The following is a 19,140-nucleotide window of genomic DNA, read 5'->3' on the forward strand; positions in this document are numbered from 1 at the left end:
ACTGCTACATGAAACTGTGGACCTGCACGGCTGTAGCACATCTCCTGTAATGCAGCCCAGGAGAATGATTTCCCAAAGGTCTTCACAGTAATCCCAAGACCAGGTAATTCTATGATAATTTCAAGTGGAGAAAATGAAATGTTTTTATTTTAACATACACCTGTCGGGAAAGAACATCCCACTATTTTACAATGAGCTACTTAAAAACATCCTGGGAAATTTTCCAAGAGCTACAGTGAAATTGAAGAACGATTATTTACTTTAGGGGTTTTATTAGCATGTTGGAAATCATTCTTGTCCTCTCCCCTCCTCCCCCCAAAATAAAAGCCTTTATTTTCTGAAGCTGGGACACTTCTGACGAACCTGGCTCTGACCCTGCCACTGAGGTTTACGTGCTGACAGCTTCACTGGCTGCAGCTCGGAGCTAAACTGTTGGGGCTCAGCCTGCCCCGAAGGCAGCGGGGTGAACGGGGACTGGGGAAGGCAGGGATTTATCCCATCCCAAAGAATTTAAACTGCAAGCAGTGGCTGAGCTGCCAGTCAAACCCAGCTCTGAGCCACCTCCAAGCTACAGGAAGAAATGCGGTAGGTTTTAAGCCCATTTTAATACCCTGAAAGATCTGTAAGCACCGGAGAGTCATTTTACTGCAAAGTGCATCAGATGGCTTTACCGTGGCGAGACGGGGGCTCGTGGCTTCAGCAGCTGCCAGGAGGTGGCACTTTGCAATGTGACAAGGGAGGCCTGGGGGTGGGTGAGGTGGGTCAGGTTTTGGGGGTGTCCCCTATGGAGCCGGGGGACCCTTCCCGATGCTCCTTGTGCCATTCGGACTCTTTACTCCGACTGGTCCTGTCGCTGTACCGCAGGCACGCACGCACCAGTCTGCTGGAAGACGACCTCCTCCTGGCCCGCAGGCGAGGGGTTTGCCATGTGCCAGGCACGGTCCAAAAAGCAAAATGAGGAGCGTGGATGGGAGCAGGGCGGGGAGGTGGGTGCTGCTCCTGTCCCTGGACCACGCGGCTGGGGCACGGTTGTGTGGGGATCCCATGGCCCCCGCCCTGGGGCAGGCTCCTGCCCAGCCCCATGGAGGTCCAGCCTTGCCACCCAGCTGCCCTGGACCGCACCACAAAGTGCTGTTCCAAGGATGTCAACAGAAGGGGAAAAAAAAAAAATTAAAATTCATGTACCATTTAAAGGCCAAAATCACGCCAGGGCAGACAGACGGCGACGTGAACCCACTCACCAGCCCACTCAGCTTGGATTCTCCAAATTGTTCTCTCCATTATGTGACACGCTTCTACACTGCTTGGCCCAAAACTTCTCAAAGACTTTTCTTCGCCTACCCTCACAGCAATGGACGTGTGCAAACGTCTACAGTTCTCAAATTCAACGAACAGGCAAGGAGATTTAAGAGGGTGGCATGAAGAACACACTATTAAAATGTCAAGGTTTCAACACGAAACATCCAGATACCTCCCATTATCTGAAAACCTCTTCTCTGCACAGTCAGTACCCATCCTTTCCTCCTACTTTTATCACTGATGCCTTCACCTAAGTCTTTATGGTTATTTATAACCTTAGAACTGGGTCAATCCTGCAAATTTTTAGGGTTATTTGAGTGTTCACCATGTGCATTTTAACATTCTGCTAACCTGGATGCTAGGTAGTGCTTTGACTGATTCTAGAAACACATAATACAAACACAAGTCCAGGAACTCTCCTCCACAGCAGAGTTGCTGAAACAACTGCAGGCAGGTGGTGATATTTCAAAAAAAATCACACTCCTGTTGCTTTCTCACGACCACCAAGAGATGTGTCCAGCTTTATCATCTGAGTGCTGATAAGAGAAATACAACTGCTTACTCCAAATTCTGATCCAGGCTCCTACAGTTCCAGAAGAGCAAGCATCTGACCTCAGGACCGTGGCTGAGCAGAGGCAGTCATTGCACACGGGAGAAGATCTTCCAAGTGCTCCGACTGCAGCTGAACTTGGCAGGCAGCTTCCATTAGAGCCACCCCAACACAAATTAAGGGCCAAACCGCTCAGTCTAAGGACAGACAACCGGTGGGGACCGTGGGTTGAGGGCTGAAGCAGCTGCCAGCAAAGATCAGCGCCAGCACGGGGCTGTGCTGGTTTCCTGCTCCAGACTTGCTGGGCTGGTTTTCTCCTTGGGGCACAGGAAGGCAAACGCCAAAGTCGCTCCATTGGGCATCTCTCTGCCTGGTGTTTTAAAGGAAGCAAAGGAAAGTACCTGCGGGCACCTTTGGTAGGATGGCTGTCAACTAACAGATGCAAAGATGCTCAGCATTCGGCCCCGCGATGTAACACAGCGCCGTGCCTCTGCCGTCTCGGAGGCAGCACTGCTCTCGCAGCTGCAGCGGGGAGAGAGGAGTTCAGTGGCATTAAGTTATCTCCATGGTGACTTTCTCAGAATGCGTACCAACCTACGTCAGGAAGTCGAAGCAGTCCTAATGACCCTTGTCTACATCAAAATAACTCTCCTTCAAGAAGCAAGTTACTCCTTGGGCAAAGCATGCCTAGCACTGCTTTTGCTGAGGCATCTGGCTGGTAGGAGTATTAACCAGGCTAAAATTCCACCATAGGAAAGACTCAGGAAAGGTGCCGACACAGTCATATCCAGGCAAGTCGGTGACAAACAACGTGAACAACGTCAGCCTGCTCAGAGAGCGGTTCATAGAGGGGAACAACCGTCCAACAGCAGAGTTCAGATAAACTCGGAGCAGCTTCACCAACAGGAGACTTGCAGCTGGATTGCAAATCCCAGCTCCGCACCAAGTTGTAATCATATTTTAAATTTTTTATTACCATTTCATAATGGTAATTAAACACGTGCATGCGCACAGAGAAATCTGCTTATATATAGGGCAAGGCTCACCATCTGCAGGCAGCAACCAGGACCCTGCGAACTCAGCTATGGGGCTGCAAAAGTTACAAAGCCACCAACACTGCGGTGATCACGTATGAAAAACTAGGCAGCTATGGGATATTTCTATACCTGTGGTCACTTACGGCCTTCTACCTGCGGTCAATGATGCACCCAGTGCTTGGGGGCTTGCAGCATCGGAAAGCCTAACTCCATTGCTGTCTTTGCAGGTCTGGGGGAACTGTTGCATTGCTGATGCACGCAGGACTAACTCGCCTCTCCCTCCTGCAAAGGGAAAGCAGAGGTTTCTGCCCACCCTGCTGCCCAGCAAGACAGAAATTACCTCAAGGAGAGAGTGGAGCATAGCCTTTGAGGTTTGGTTAACTCTTGGCTTCTATGTTTAAGCTCCCAGCAAGGCTGCCCATCACTTTCAATTATTATAATGATTTTTATGACTTCTTATGTGCATTTAGCAGTCTTTGTTTCCTGGCAAGTCCTGTGCTGCTTCTATTCAATTGCACCCTACCCCAGAAGTAGGGAGCCTGGTAGAATGAAGCTGAGCTTTTCAGCCCTGGTGTGACTGAAGCTGTTCCAGTTCAGTTTTAATCCCAGGACCGAACTGGCTCATTGGCTTCCAACGAGCTCACATGGGCAAAACTAAAGTGGATGAAACAGAGACAGCCTATCCCCAAGTATCTCCTTTCCCCTTGCCAGAGCACAGCACCACTTGGAGTCTCAATATTGTCCACTGCTGCTGATTCCTACATCTGGCATGAACAGGAGAGGGAGGGAGAGGATGGACAGGAGAGCGCAGTATGGCACTATACTGCAGGTCCTGGGAGTCCTGCTGGGGAACAGGTCTAACAGATACCAGTTTTCAGCTGGACCACTATCCTGGGCCAGAACCAGACCATGTTTTGGTTTGGTTCTGGTTTGGATTAAAAAATTTAAAAAGTCACACCAAGCCAAAACCCCACCCAAACCAGGCTCAGTTCCTGCCTGAGGGAAAAAAAAGCAACAATGCTGGCTAACTTGCAGTTCAGTGCCACGCTGTAAGTTCTCACCAGGCAGCCCTGCTCAGGGCTCTGGTCATCTGAACTGCTCCTTCCATTTTGTCCAGTTCTGTCCACCGGCAGCTGTTACTGGGATACAGACCTGCTCCATTAAACCTCTTGCACTTCGACACCAGCCAACCTGCAGGTCAAACCATCTTCTGTTTGCCTCTGGCTGGCATCAGCTGGGAACTGGTCAGCAAGACAGAGATCTCTATACCTAAATACTAATTGTATTTTTAAATCTGTGATCCCTTTCTGGCCCAGGGAATGAGCCCAGCAGGATCCAGAACGGAGCCCCAAGCCATTAGGTTTTAACAGACCCATTGCTCCACGTGTGTGCTCCCTCCTTGCCCTTCTCCCCTGCTTCTTGGAGCACCCCAGAAACCCACAGCTGTGATCTCAGGAGCACATTCAGAGTAATAAAAGCATGAATTACACCTTGCCGCCTGGCATTTTAATTACCACCCACCCGCTGTCCTCCCCAGGACAATAACCTGAAGCGAGGGCAGACCCCAGACAGGGTCATGCCTGTAGGCCAGTCGTGCAGTGGTCCTTACTGCACCACGTGGCTTGTAGTAAGAAACAGCTCCTGCCTCAACCTGCCTGCAATCTTCACAGATAATGTTTTTTTATTAGTTGCACCCACTTATAGCGCGCAACTGATGATCTTGCCCGAAGCAACGAGGTGTTTCTGCAGCACAGAGAAGCCACCTTCCCTGGTGCAAAGACGGTTATATGCCACGCTTGCCACCAAGGTAGGAGTTCATTAGCTCATTTCCCTTCCCAAGGTCCGAATCCTGGACACAACAGCCACCAGCCCCAGCCATCCCTGCCACACTCCTCCTGGGGTGCTGGGGTGGGGGTACAGAACGTCGGGGAGCAGCTCCCTGCAAAACTTCTGCAACGAACCAGAAGCGCGCTGGCGATGGTGAGATGCAGAGGAAGCGGCCACCACGCATCTGCCTGCCCACAGCCCCAGAGGTTCAGCATAAAAACCGTTTGGCAACCAGTCCGCATGCAGCTCACGTGAGTCTGGAGTGGGACGCTGCCCTCGGGTTAAGTCCCCTCTGCTTACACACATCTCCTCACACGAGGGCCGCGCAGCCAGCCGGGGACCAGCCGGATCTATGGGGCCACCAGACCCAAGCAGAGTGAGAGAAGAAGAACAAAGATGAAATAGGATGTGGGCCCCGGCAGTCTGCTACTCCAGCTGAACATTGCAAGGACCAAATGCAAAAGCTGAAGTGACAAGAATTGTGGCATCAAGTACCTTTTAGATGATAACAAAAAAACAGGAAAAAAAAAAAAATGGAGCACAAGAGAGTCACAGTCCCAGGGGAATATGAGCTTGTATCTAATACCAAGTGATTTTTCTGTTGCACAGTTCATTTTAGGACAACGCTCACCCCTGCAATGCCAGTCCCACAGCCCGAGGCTGCTCCGGATTTAGGCACCTGACTGTTCAGGAACAAACATTTCTGTTTGTGAATAATTCAGATCCCCTTGCTTATTTAGGTTCATTTGGGCTCTGTTTCTCACTGTTTGAATCTTCTGAGCTTACAGCTAACCGGGCTGCGGACGTACAGCCCCTCTCCGCAGCCCTTCTCTTTCTGTAAGGGAACCATCGGTTTCACCAGTAACTCCTGCATACTTTAAGCACATACAGCACTTACAGAGCAAGCATAACCCCAAAGAGCTCAGGCATTCTCTTTGTTGTACATCTTGCTGCAAACCGAGATTGCTTTCTGTTCCGAGAGGCACGTTTGACCACAGCTCCATGAGAGTGCTACGTGTATGAGTAGCTCTTTGGTGACAATGGCAAGCACGTCCAGACCTATAGCTCCAGTCTTAAATCAAAACAGGTATGGGTATCCGGCACTCATGGACAGAGTCATCCAGCATGTACTCACCAGTCAACATGAACATTTGCACTCAACAAGCAAACATACCAGCTGAGCTGCAAACAGGCACAACTCCGCAAGTGCAAAAAACCAACAGCAAAGCCCCAGCAAGTTACATTCTGAACAGCGTCAACATATTGTGATTGTTAGACGTAAAGCATTTCACTGCCTGAGCACAGCCTTCTCTCAAAAAGCATTATTACCACTATTAAGGGAAAGCCATTGTGGCTTAAGCACAGCATATTCTTAATTGTGTTTCAGACACAGAAAAACCATACAAACAAGTTAGAGCTGTTTCACAAAGCAGCGATATCCTATAATGATCTTTTTCAGGCAACGTGCTAACTGTGCAAAGTGGCTGCGCTTGCTTGAGGTACCATCTCCTGCACCCGCATCTCAGCCTGTGATTTTGGAGCCCCTTTTCGGCGCCGCGCACGCCGGCACACGCGTGTGCACCCCCCCCTTCCCCCTCCACCACCCCAAAAAACACGTTCCTGACTTACCCTTTAGCCAGCCAGCAGCCCCAAACCCTGCGAAACCTCCCGCAGAAGAGTTGACGGAGTTTTTACCTCGTTACCCGGCGAGGGCGTTATATAACTGGCACCGTTTCCGCAGGCAGCGAGGATGCACCAGCCGCGCATCCCTCTCCTTCCCATCCCACACGGACACATCTCCTAACAGCAGCCGCGCCACGGCGAGCGAGGGAGGGGCAAGGTGGGCTTCGGGGTACTCGTGAAAAGCAGCGCTGACAGTATCAAAGAAAGTTCAAAAGGTGCCCGGCGTTTATTAACAGGCGTCGGTACTATGAAAGGACGCGGCGCAGTGGTATAATGTTCCTTAGCCCGCTGAAAGCAGCTTGGCCTAGATTTTCCTGTACCGTTTGATGTGACCATTCATGCAAACAGGAGTAAAACTTTCTCTTTGCTTTTAATTAAGAAAAAAAGAAAAGCAACACGTACAGAAGACCTGTTTCTGCTGTCATCTGGGTTTTCTGGGCTACCGTCAGACGGAGGATATGCAGGAATCGGCCCCATTGATTAAACTATTATTAGCGGCAAACAAACAGATGTGCTCAGTGAAAGACAGGACAAACCCCGTGCCCTGTACTTCTGGACTAGATACAGAAAAAAAAAGATTATTTTACCAAAGGCTTAGTTGGTATTTTAGCAAAGAAAAGCGGAAATATTCTCTAGCACACCAGGGAGAGGCATTTTAATCTGCAGAAATCAAGATAAACAAACAACATTATTGCCTTTGCTCTGTTCCCACATACAAAACCCCACCAGCTTTTGTGAGACAGGGACCAGGTCCTGTATTTGAAATCTCATCTTAAACAAAACATAGCTTGTAGTCATTCAGGAGGTCCTGGTGTCCATGAATCATTGGCGGACACAGTACACAGCCCACAAACGCATAGGGGCTGTAGCTTTAGGACAGACATAAAACTCTTATGTAAGCCATAATCCTCTCAGACTCCTTATTCAGTGATTTTAAGATCTGCACCGTAGGAGCCTGCTGGCATCCCAGTGGCTTTTAATCAATTTGGAAATGGGAAGCTCCAGTTGCAGCGCAATCCCCTCACCGACCCTGGTGTTATCGTCAGCACGTGGCACTACCTCGCAGGGTTTCGGACCGCAGAACATTTCTGTACGCTAATATTTTGGTCCTCTGCAGAACTGGCGGTGTTGCTTTCTGTGCTGAGTGAATCACCAGGATTAATCTCCTGCAGAGTTCACGGAGGTTAACGATAATCAAGTTAAATTTACACTATATGATCAGAGTTTAATTAGGTACTGTTATACAACCCCTATTAATTACAGTGATAATACCCTTATGAAATGCAGATGGGAGGGTGGGGCTGTGGTCAGAGGGGGCTTGGCTGCTTGGATGATTTCAGGAAAAAGCCACATTAAAATGCTCTGTGTGTACCTTTAGTTACCTTCTTGCCTCTGCCAGTGCTCAAGATGAAACAAAAAGCTTAAAAAAAAAATTATAAACCTACAAAATGTAACTCTAGAAGACAAGATTAAAGACCTCCCACATGCTACCCTATCACCTTCTGTTTACACCAAGAAGCAAGAACGCCTTTTAAAATCCCAATGCGCCAGAATCATCACTAGCTTGCTGTGCTCAAAATCATAGAATCATAGAATCATTTTGGTTGGAAAAGACCTTCAAGATCATCGAGTCCAACCATTCACCATGCCCCCTAAACCATGCCCTGGAGTACCCTGTCCACTCGCTTTTTGAATACCTCCAGGGATGGTGACTCAAATCCTACCCAGAGAAGCCCAAGGTGATAGAAGCCATTTATTCTGCACCGAGATACTAACTCACTTGAAAACAAGGCAGGTCTCCCGGTATTATTAAAGCAAGTTTCTCTTTCCCTCCCCGAGTTTACCCCTCCGGATGACCTGTTGGGTCACGGCAGACGCCAGCTCGTGCTCGGCATTTGCTCTGTAGAGGCACGACCTCCCCTGGGACACGGACCCCGCGTGTGCCCAGGGGACCCCCCCTCTCCGTGCCCCCGCAGCACTCGCATTGCTTCGGGAGGACGCCGTGGGGAGAGGCGGCCGACCTGAACCCCTCGGTGAGCTACTTCTGCTAGAAGCCGGGGTGTCTCTGCCGACAAGGTGCAGCCGGGGGGAACATCAGATCACGAGCGCAGGAGCGGACTCCTGCGTTCAGCGCTCGGTAGCAGCTGCGATAGGAGACAGATTGCGCTGCGTGACATTTCGAGCCTGAGACCAGGTCTTTGCTTTCGGTAAATCTTGCCTGAGGTGTGCTATAGAAAGAGTGAAGCTTGTGCCACGTGGCTTCCATTTAGCATCTGCTACATGGGATGTTGGATGGCTGTAGTGAAACCTGCAGGAGACCATGTGCTGGTACTGCTACTCACGTGGCAACACCAAAACTCTGGCCTTGCACCCATATGGTCAAAGATGCAGGCAAAGGTCTCTTCTTCATTAAATAAAGTAAGCAAGCAACACAAAGAGTGAAGCTTGCTGGCAAGAACAGATGCTGTTCTTGAACACAGACACCTGTATGAGCCTCCTGCATCCAGGTTCCCTCTCCTCAGCAAATCGCTTGCTCAGTAAGCGTGTCCCAGGAGAAGCCCTGGCACTTTGCCATCGCTGCCACTGCTGACTATTTAATTAAACCCCCAAAAGATAGGAAACGCGTTTCCTTCTTCCTGTAGGTTTTTTCACCCTCTTCACCAGACAGCAGCAAACTAGCACACCTCAGCACTCCCACTTTGCACAAAACACAGGTAAAAGCAGCAGTATGTTACAGTATGTTGTACTACATATTACCTGGCCCTGCCAGCTACATAATTATCTTAAGTTTTGGCTAGATACACTAAACTGGTCCTTTACAAAAGCAGCTGGAGGACACTGTCGCATGGGATCCAGGAGCAGAGCGCTGTTCATGAATGCCCTCTAGCTCCCACCCCACCATTACAGACAGCTGAATTGTGCACGAAGGAGTTATTTTGCCCACATGGCAATTCCACAGCAGCCTGCGTGGCCCCGTGCACGTGTACTCAAATCCCCCTCTCTGTCCCTTGATGGACAGCTCTTCTGGGGACACACAGGAACTGTGGCAGGAGAGGGAAATGATGGTTTCTTGACAGTTCCTTGCTCTGTAGGCAGACTGAGATTGGCTCTAGGCCTGTACATTTTTCTCACGGTTCACAGACATCACAGGTGTGTATGCTTCAGAAGATCCTCAGCCTCTCCCAGCCCTGGGAGTTTGTAGCCAAGACTATGAAAAGACCCTTGCTTTTCTGGAAACATAGGGCTAGCAGAACATCTCAGCTCCCTTGCTGGGATTTTTGCTTGATTTAGACACAAAGGACTCGCTATTCCTCCTCATTCCTAACTTGTGCAGGGGCTGGCTACAAGCATAGCTGGGACCAGGACATTCCCCCCAAAGGGATGCCTTGAGCACCTCCACATTCTCATCTCAGGATTTGGCCAAGGCCTTCAGCCCTTTATCTGCTGTTGTGACACTTTTTGGTCCCTCACTGCCAAGAATGGCACTTGTGACACACTAGTGGGAGCGCAGCAATGCTCCTGCAGCAAGGCTTCGATTTAGGAAGCAGAGCTGCTCAGCCCACTCTGCTCTTGCTGATGTAGTGACCTGGTTTTGTCAAGACTGTTTTTCTCCTTTCGTCTTTGATGTCATTTTGGAAGGCAAGTCATGAGATTTTCATGGGGGCATTGACTCAAAGTTGGACTAAAACAAAGCCAATCACAATACCATTATAAATGAATGAGTGTGCAATTTCACCTTAGAGGATTATTATACTATTTAGGGTTCTAGCACATTTATTTCCACAGTTTAGTAATCACTTTCATGCTTCTCATCGGACTACACTCTAATCCATTTATATTTTAATGTAACAAGTTACAAGGATTAGCAGCTCGTAATAAATACGCTCATCCCCTAAAGCATTTAAACAGCCCCTACACTCTGTAAAGATCTTGCTTAGTGAGCAGACATCTACAAATGAATGAGGAAACTAACACTATGTTATATGGAACACCATCAAATTGCAAAATACACACTGCCTAAGTTACTTTTCTGTGAAATAAGATCTTTTTCAGCACACAGATTCTATCTTCATTATAGTACACTTTTAAATTAATTTTAGCATAGTCTCTGGAAGTCACAGAGATTGCCTTTTGTGTTGGGCATTTGTTTACCTTGTGCTCTTAAGTTTGGAAGGATATATTACATTCAGCCCATGCACAGTACTACATCAAACCAATAGATCACTCATGAAATTCAAATTAAGGAAAGCTGTTGATACTAGCTAGGGGGAATCCACCCCAACCCCCCCCACCTGACTAGCACTTAGGTCAGTTCTAGTGCTGAAGCGTCCAGGCAACCATGCCCACTGAAGCCAGCTGAAAGCTGCGCTCTCTGTCAGAGAAAGGTAAAAATCTCTCTTGGCCTACTGGCCTGTACTCAATCACAATATTTTTCCACTTGCAGTTGTCTTGAGAAGGGATGGGAGAAATGAAATATTACCTGTCAAACCATAAAGGCATTCCTTGCCTATTCATAGAGCTGCCCAACATATTTTTTGGCAGAATTGTCTCACCTAAGCTTCTGGTGTTCGCTCTACTTGCAACCGAAATCCTAACTGAGTTTGTAAGGCAGGAGCACGAATTACCCTCCAGATCCTCCAGTCTTTGAACTTCAACACACAGTTCAACTTCCCATTTCTGCTGTGGTGGAATCTCTTCTTCCTCCCACGTGCTGCATCTGCCCAAAGTGTTTTTCTCCATTGGAAAATGTGAAGTTGATGGTCTAGGTGGCTTTCGTCCTTTATTCTTGCAGATGCATGTTCTGTTTAGCGTCCTATGGGATATAAAGCTTAACCCTTTGCTATACAAGACCCTGTCAATCTCTTGCACTTCTGCAGGTTCATCGATCAAGAACTCCATTCACAGCAGCACACTTGCTGTGGAGAGTTGCAGGAAAATAGAAGTGCTGCAAAATCTCCAAAACCCTTTTAACAGGAATCCATAGATAGTCTGGCCTTAGCCAGAGTCATACAGAAAGAGGCTTGTAGCTCTGGCTGATGGAGAGTACAGACACGTCTATTCTGCAGCTTCTGTAACTACAGCCAGTCCCTCCCACCCTAGGAAATGGTGAAGGGAGGAGATAGTTACGCATGGATTTTTTATTGTTTCTTGAAAAATCAATCTCAACGGTCTTTGTTAAGTACCAGTCATCCCAACATCTGCAAGGCAGTATTTAGTGTGCAGTGACCAAACAGGAAAAAATTGATGTTCACAGTATGGGTTTCTTTCTGCAAGCTGCTTCTTTTGCTTTACCTCTCCAGATTTCACCAAAAAGGAGTACGTGGAAAAACAGGGCTTGCTCTTGTGAAGCTGCTGAATAATTACCAGTAGGGAAGAGAGGGCAGAACACCTGTCCAGACTGAGAATTCACACCCATGTCACTGGTTAGGCTTTGGGCACTGTCTACAGCCAGACACTGATCAGCTCCTAGGCAAAACCAATTCAGGAGCTCAGCTCTGTTCTAGGTTACACAGTATTTACATCACAAAAGGATCAAATCTTTATAAAAGAACCTAATCAGCATCAGGCTCAGGTGTGTAATGCAAGTCAAGTATCTCTTTGCCCAAGAGTTTGAGGTTAAATGGACAACTCAAACATCCACCTGTAAGCCAGCATTCAGGACCAGCTCTCCAAAGTAACCAGTTTGTTCTGCAACTGGTTCCTCACACTCCCTCCCTAATCCCCGTGGACAGAGGCCTCAATGCTGCCCCTAGTCACGTCACCTGGTTTATAAGCACCTTTTGAGGGGCGAGCAGAGTCAGAGAAGCCAGATGCTATGTGTGAAACACTTCTGCCAGACGTGGGCTGGGAGACACCAAGAAAGCCTCTTATTCCTCTGCACCCCTATCAGGCATCCCCCATGGGAGGCTTTAAACCAGGATCTGTCATCGAGGATGCTCAGAAGACCTTTGCTCAGTTAAAAAAGCCCAATGCAAAATCCACAACTTCGCAGAGCTATCAGCTGCCTTTCATGCAGTGAATTGTACTGAACAAGCTCCTTCCTCTCAGCGAAAACTCACGGGGTATCCACACTGCAGCGCTGCAAGGCCATACCTCATTTTAGCTTTAAGCAAGCTTGGCTGTGTTAACGTGGGAGTCGGCTCCAGCTAAGGGTGCTGCTCACAGCACGGGGCTTCAGCAGCAACCCTGACCTGAAGCACCTCCACCCACCTCCATCCTCCACGCTCCCTTCCGAGTTACACCGGCACGACCATTTGCAGGCCTGTTTCAGTCAGAATGAAAATAGAGGGCGTTTTTATCCCAGATCAGTGTAGCATCTCGTACATCCTGATACTCTCCTTCTGCAGGATTAACGGGCCCAAAGACAAAATATTACAGGTCTCTGCCTTCTGCTGTCTATTCATGCATCAGAGCCACAAACCTTCTGGCATCACCATGAAGAGTTACAAGCACGCCAGACTAGGATCACTGTAAACCCGAGCGATGAATTAAATCTAATGCTGCTTTCTTCACTTAGGGAGTAAACTTTGCAAAGCTCCTTAATGCCCAGAGATGCAGTTTTACTGTGGCAAGGAATTTTCCTCGTGTGAACTCAATGTTCAAACAAGCTCCCTGGTGAGGTAAGCATAGGCTGCCTTTTAATACAAACACAAAACTCACATTTAACTTATTAGCTGGGGGAGGAATACAGATGAGGGTTGGATGAATCTCATGAGTCATCGTTTCTGTAGGATAAAAAGCAAGCTTGTCTCAAAAAAAATCAATTCATTTGCCTCTATTGTGTATTGCAGATAGAAGTGCTTTAATAATAAAAAGATTAATACAGACACTTCAACCAATTGTTCTTAAAAAAAAAAGAAAAATAGCTTTTGGATTTTGAAAGAATATTCTTTAAATACCGAAAAATAAAACATTTCAAATGGTACAATGTTTTGGGAGAGGGAGACAAATGCAGATTAGTCATGCTTGAATGCACTTCCCCAAACAATACACTGCTTAGAGCTAAGACTAAGACATGTACACACCCCAAGGGATAGATGAAAAATTAGGGTCTGTATATTAGTTTAATTCCTTTATCATTTGCCATATTCTTCCAGTCTCGTACCAACCCTTCCCCCAGACAGCACCACATGCATATTGTGTGCCTTGACCACCGAACTCACTCCCAGCTCAATCTTGGGGGCAAATGAAGGGCTGTGCTCTTAAAGTGTGAAGCAGGACGAAAGCACAGCGCTAACCCTATTGAAAGGATAATGGAATCACACAGTTCAAGTACAGCATCATCCTCCAGTGGTGTGCAAATTTCCACTAGCTTTATTATTTTTATTTAAGATTTTAGGTGGACTGGAAGGAAAGGATCAGGCAGAGAAAAGGTATGCCTGAAAGAAGCTCAGAGAAGTCTAAAGCCAGCTGAACAACAGCAAAGATCTGCTGAAACAGGAATTTCATGGAATACTCAGAACTGGCAAAGAAGGAAAGCATGCGCTACAGTGTGAGCTGCACAGACACTGAAGAGAACGTCAAGCTAAGCAAAATTAGGTAACATTCCAGGTATCCACTGATTCAAGATCTCACCAGAAACAATCCCTAAAAAATCACTGTGGATGGATGGTGGCGAGTGGCAGATATTGCTGACAGGGCAGTGGGTCAAAAGATTCAAGTTCCAGTCCCTTCCCCCACCTGCCCTCCGTTTCTAAACCTGGGATCTGCCACAGCATGCTAAGCAAATCCCTTTACCTCTCTGAGTGCATCTACACCCAGTAACGATGTGGTTATTTTTTCTTCTCTGGAGACATAGCTCAGAGGCCAGACCCAGGAGTTACCATGTACTAACTGCACTAAACTACTACTAAGCTGCTACTTCCACTTTGACAGGTTTGCTGTGTTTGTTTCCCCAACAACCCTTTCGCCTGACCTATCTAGTTATACAGCTACTTCTTCAGGACAGCGATTAACTCTCCCTGTGCATTCATAAAGATCTAGCGCAGCAGGATCCTATCTTGTTCTTTGGGTATTGCTGCAATGAAGGACAGTACACGAAAAGGCAAGCACTACAGAAGGTGATCTGGATACCTCATGGTACAGTCTCTAGGAAGGTTAAATACTCTGTTACAACACAATGAACCCGTGGATGCTACCACACATAGTATTCTGTGATATTAACTTTTTTTTTTTTTTTCCACAAAAGGAATATGCAGGGTATTCTGGGGAGGAAAATCCATCAACACCAACACCAGAGTTTTATTCAAAAGCTCTTTTTTTGGCTAAAGAAATAAGGAGCTTAAATTTGTACTGAGTCTCAAAAGCCTAGTTTAAGTAGAATTTTTTCCTGGGGAAATATTAAGAACAGATTGTGTTTCTCAAAGACTGTTAGAGTAAATGATGGCTTTATACTGATTTCCCAGTGCTAGGAATGCACATGAGAAAAAAAGCATCAGTCGACGTCCTGTCACTGATGCATAACTCTTCTTATCTACCTGTATCACAGTACTCCTGGCACAGATACCTCCAATACCTCATTTTCTGCATTTCATATTGTATCGGATTTGGGACGAGCCCTTGTTAGTTCTGCAAAAGCCAGGATCACGGGCAAGGGGACTTCCCTCACGATGCACAGCCTCACCTGTTCATCACAGGAGTCTGAAGCACGCTGGCTTCCACAAGCACAGCAATTCATCTTACTGGTCAATCGATCTGTACAGTAATCTTTGAGGCCGAGCAAACTGCTGAGTTGGAACTGAAAGAAAACTGTCTTGGCAGAATTTAAGGAGACAAGACAAAATAAATTACTGTGTCTGCTTTACTGGTCAATCAGTTCACATATCCACATACAGATGTGATCAACCAAACTTGTGCTTATGTAATCGGCCATCTTATTGCATTGCTCCATCTTTAACTGAATAAAATTGTAGCAAATTAGTTCTGGTGCTGTGCAGAATCACCTGCTGTGAAGAATTACCTGTTCACTCTTTGAACAAAGTCCATAAAAAGCACACAGAACTTGTTTATCCCATCAAATTGCAATTTGGACCATGCAGCTAGAGCACAGCTGACATGAGGTAGAAAGTTCACAAGCCACTCAGCTCTGCTTCCAAATTAATCCCTGGCATAAGCTTGATACAATGCAAACACGGCTTTTTGGCACGGGCAGGCTTCTTGAAGAGCTGCATCATACATTCCCAGGTTCCCTCTAAGATTTCCTTACCAAAAGGCTGAACATAGTTTTCTTTCAGAGCTAGAAAAGTGAAGCAGCCTGGATCACTCTGACAATACTACTCGTGTAGTTAAATGTTCTTAAGTTTTGTAATATGCTAAAATAAAACTACATGTGAATGCAGAGTTGGACTGTTTTGAATCTAAGAAGCATAGGACAACACAGAAACATGCTATTATTTTAGTGTTGTTAATTACTCCTCCCAAGGCCCATGACAAATAGCTATCTGATTAACAATTGTTTATAAAATTGGAAACTTTTTTCCCCTGCACTGTTTTCATGACTCAAATATCAGAGCTGATAGCACTCACAATTCTAAAAATTCATGGGCAGGAAAGCACGGTCCCCACCAAGTGGTATAAAAACCTCATCTCTCCCTGCAAAGTTCAATGTAATCTTAACTAGGGATCACAACAGATGTCTTACTATAGAAAATATTTGCTCCCATCGAAAGCACTTGACAAATAGCTAGGAGACGTAAAGAGGGAGAAGTGCTAAAAAGAGTGAGGAACCTGCTGCTGCTGCTTGCAAAAGCATAATAGGTTAGAAATAAATGCTAACTAGAAATAAAAGGAACTAGCTTAACATAACACATCAGTCAGTCATTACCATGAAGAGAGCTGCCATTACAATTTTATTTCAAATATAAAAACCAGTTTTCATTTAGTAAAACTGGGAGCTGTAAAACAGCTGCTATTCAAGATTATTTCTAAAAACCCTGCTGAAGTCGCTAAGCCTTAAGGCAAACAAAGGACCTTCCTATGAAGCACATGGTGCACAGAATTTGATATCCACCCAGCAAGTCTCAGAGATGTTGGGCTAAACCTGCAGATGATAAGCTACAGCCACTCCACATTTAAACACAGCTAGCTGCACCTAACACACAAACAGCCATCAAAACAGTTCAAACACGCAAATCATCAGAATCACCCTTGGTTTGGATTTTTTGGCAAGGACATATTTTACACTGGGAGAAAAAACCACTGTATTGAAGACATAACACAAGCTTCTAAAGAAACTGCTCTATCATAATGCTTCAAATTAAGAATCATCCAACACTTGCTAATTCTATACGAATTGTTCTAGGAAAGGGCTCAAACTGCAATAAGGTTTGAGAGCAAAGTGGGTTCTTTTGTCTTCTCTATAAGACAACACAAAACCACCTACACATCAAAGACTCATTCCCTTGAAATGAGCTGTATGAAGCATTCCAGCTGTGGAGCTAAACTTTGGTAATTCCAGTTGATCTCCAACATCAGCAGAGCTGTATTAATGAGTCAAGCAAGTTAAGAGAAACTCTGCATCTTGAGGATGAAAAACTGCAAAGGTATTAAATGGCTCCTCAGTGGTGCCTGCAGCATGGGCCCACACCCACAGCAGTTTTTGTTCTTTAACTTTGACTGCTCTTACTCTCACTCATAAATCATCCTTCAATTAAAAGGAGTTTTAATTAATAACACACCCCCTGTGCCTGTGCCCTGGGCCATTTACATCAAAACTATTAAACCACACTGTCATGTGCCAACTATAAGCATCAACAGCTTTTTTCCAGGCCTATGAGTAGCTTCCACTGTTGTAAAAGCACAGTTGCAAGTAAGAACCGGGTAACTCCTAGAAACACTAGGCACTCATGGGGAATCATCTCGGCAAGAACATGGCATCCAAAGCCGGTGGGACAAAGAGAGCTGTGAAACGTGACAGCAAACCAGCACCAAGAAAACTCAGTCCCAGGCATTCAGCTGGACAGTCACCAAGTTAACTACCTGACTTTCCAAGCTCTGCTGCCCGGTCATCCTTCCCCACAAAGCTTCCCAGTCAGTATCCCCACCTTCAGAAACAGGACCACCATCGGCTCTGTCTCTTGGTTTCAGAATGCAAACTGGGAGACCAGCACCTAAAAAAGCTGCTTTCTACAGAAATCCCCATTCACTTCCCCCATACTTTTTCTTACCATTTTAGGTTCAAACAGCACTCAAGAGTTTACCTCCATCTCTTGTCTTGAACTATACCTCACCACTGTTACACAACACTGATTCAGTCCTCCTAATAAAGAGGCTCAAGCTGTATCCCACCATCTCAGAAATTCAGACATTAGCATGTCATCAGATGAAAGAATCACTGTGGGGGCCCCAAATTACACAGTATTTATTGCCTTGTTGCAAGCCCCATTCAAGAACAAGAGAGCCTCCCCTTGCAGGGAAACAGCAGGGACTGTTTCCTGAGAACTTGAAACAAGAAGCTTGTGTGTCTTCCTTTAACTGACAGTTGATTAGAGCTAATGAAACATTAGAGTGGCAGTTTCTCTTTGGTATTTTTCAAGAAATATTTACACTCCAAGGGCTTGACCCTGCCCTAAGAGATGACTGGGAGCCAGTAACAACGCTAGTTTGTACAAGACAAAGCTGAATAAATGTGCCCCAGATGACAGACTGAAAAGCTGTCAACCTATGAACAACTTTAACTGGAAGTTAAAAATGGAATTGGCTTGCTATTTGGTATGATTTACATTTAATATTTCAGATCAACGGCTCTGCATAATCCCCTGGAGAACAGTGGAATAAACACATGGTGCCTCAGTCATCATATACCAGGCTGTGCCAGCACATTCCAGTCCTCACCCTACCCCATCTCCACCCCACCTCCCTGGGTCACTCTTTTGCTTCACAGGACCCCTTCCTCCCCCTATCCCATGGGCTGCAGCCTACCTAAATTTCAATCATACCCATATCATGTTATTTTGTAATAATACACGTGTGGCTGAGTTCACTATTTTAAGGGCCCTCTCCTTTCCCATCTCTTACTCACGCGAACTATTACCAACAACGCCTCTGCCTGGAGGCTTTGAGCACACCCTGTCCAATTGCGTGGGCTACCAGAAGCCTAAGCACAGTTTATTTAACTACAATAACGGTGCAGCAGTCTAAAACCCGTCAAAATTGCAGTAACATCAAACATCTTACTGCTCACCAATGCAGGGAGAGAGAACCTAGTTTTTCAGCCAGCACCACAACCCCCCCTCTCCCATCACAGCAATCAGGTAGAAAAGCCTGCCCTCTAGTTTACCATGCTGCACTAGCAGCGTGGCAAAATTACCTTTACCTTCGTATCGGTTTGATACCATCCAACAACCATCGCGGTGAAAATTATGCAGGAGGTTGAGGGTTTTGAGGGGTTGGTTGGTTTGGGTTGTTGTGGGTTTTTTTGTTTGTTTTTTAATGTTGAGAGTTATTACTAGGCCCTCTCTTACATAGCAAAAACCAGGTAGGTAGTATTTTGTTTTGTTTCAAATATGCTGTAAAGACTGTTTAAAAGTTCATGTACATTAATCAATGTTAGGGTATGACAAACAATTCCCATTCACAAGATGATCACCAACATCACCATTTTCTCTGGAGGCTTCCTACTCCATGCTAGCAGTTAACAGATAATTAAGTCAGGCATCCCGAACCACAAACTAAAGCTGATCACCTGCATACTTTCATAGGCTGGGTACCCACCACAATGTTCTGCAGGCATTTAAAAAAACCCCA

The sequence above is a fragment of the Harpia harpyja genome, chromosome 18 (assembly GCF_026419915.1).
Source record: "Harpia harpyja isolate bHarHar1 chromosome 18, bHarHar1 primary haplotype, whole genome shotgun sequence".
NCBI lineage: Eukaryota > Metazoa > Chordata > Aves > Accipitriformes > Accipitridae > Harpia > Harpia harpyja.